The sequence below is a fragment of the Melampsora larici-populina genome, assembly GCF_000204055.1.
Source record: "Melampsora larici-populina 98AG31 unplaced genomic scaffold MELLAscaffold_159, whole genome shotgun sequence".
In the NCBI taxonomy this organism is placed as follows: Eukaryota; Fungi; Basidiomycota; class Pucciniomycetes; order Pucciniales; family Melampsoraceae; genus Melampsora; species Melampsora laricis-populina.
In genome coordinates this window covers 12,562-13,749 of record NW_006768922.1, presented here as the reverse complement: position 1 = coordinate 13,749, position 1,188 = coordinate 12,562, and positions in this window count along the sequence as shown.

The following is a 1,188-nucleotide window of genomic DNA, read 5'->3' as shown; positions in this document are numbered from 1 at the left end:
CGCACCATGGTAGGGGGTTGTCCTCCAGGCCAAGGACGGCACGTGTTACCACGAACCATTCTTGGAGTAGGGACGTCAGACAACCCTAACCCTCCAAGACACATAGGAGGGTGGGAGGGTTCGAAGGCTGAAGGCAGGCTGCCCACAGCGGGAATGGTTTACAGAACCAATCCGAGAGCAGCCTGCGGCTTTCCCAAACAGCTCTATCCTCACCAGACAGGCAAGGATAGAGCAGGGTGTGTAAAGAAATCCGCCGGCACGGCGGTGGTGTAGATTATAATCTACCACCACATTATAACATGACATAGTCAGTACCACAACTGGAAATGGAGCACAAGGATAACGACATCCTTGCCTACTAGAAGGGCCGGGTCAAGACCTACCCTGCTTTGTCTGCCATGGCGATTGCATACCTGGCAATCCCAGCTACCAGCTGCCCTTCCGAGCATGTTTTCTCCGAAGGGCGTGCTGTCCTCCGTTATTCAAGATCTGCACTCAATCCTGATACTGTTGACAGGCTTCTTTGTGTTAAAGAGTGGTACCGCGCTTTCGGTCCAGCTTACTTTGATGGGCTCGATGATTAGATTATAAATTTGTTATACATACATGATACATACAAGTGCTTGAAATGAAATGCCTGAATATCCCCTGCTCAGCATGGCTCCGCCTGAGCACTACTCCTTGCCCATTTCCCACCTCACCCTTGCCCTTTTCAAACCTTTTTCACATCCTCTCAAAGTGCGGGGAGCTCGGGGAACTGGGTTTCCTCCCGGTTCCCAACCCGAAAACTCCCCGCCGTTCAGTTCCTCCCAAATCGAGTCCCGATTCCCGCCCTCGCGGGGGCGGGACCCGGGGTCTCCCCGAATTTCCGGGGCCGGGGCGAAGGCCTAAACAGGATTGCCAAATACAGCCACCTTAAACAAGCAGGTGAGCACCCAGGAGGGAGTTTCAGCCTAAGATGGTCCAGCGAAAGCCGGGGGTAGCGGTCATGGTGGGTAGATCGGGATTCTGGATTATGGCTGAGAATTCTCGGAGCTCAGCTGAGAATTCATCTGAAACACGTACAGAACTGCTAGGCCAATGCTTGTATTCAAACTTTTGATCCTGGACTGCGGTACACGTGACCCTCAGCTGCTGCAATTGACCCATTTTCATGGGTCTATAGCAAACTTAACTAAGTCCCTCGCC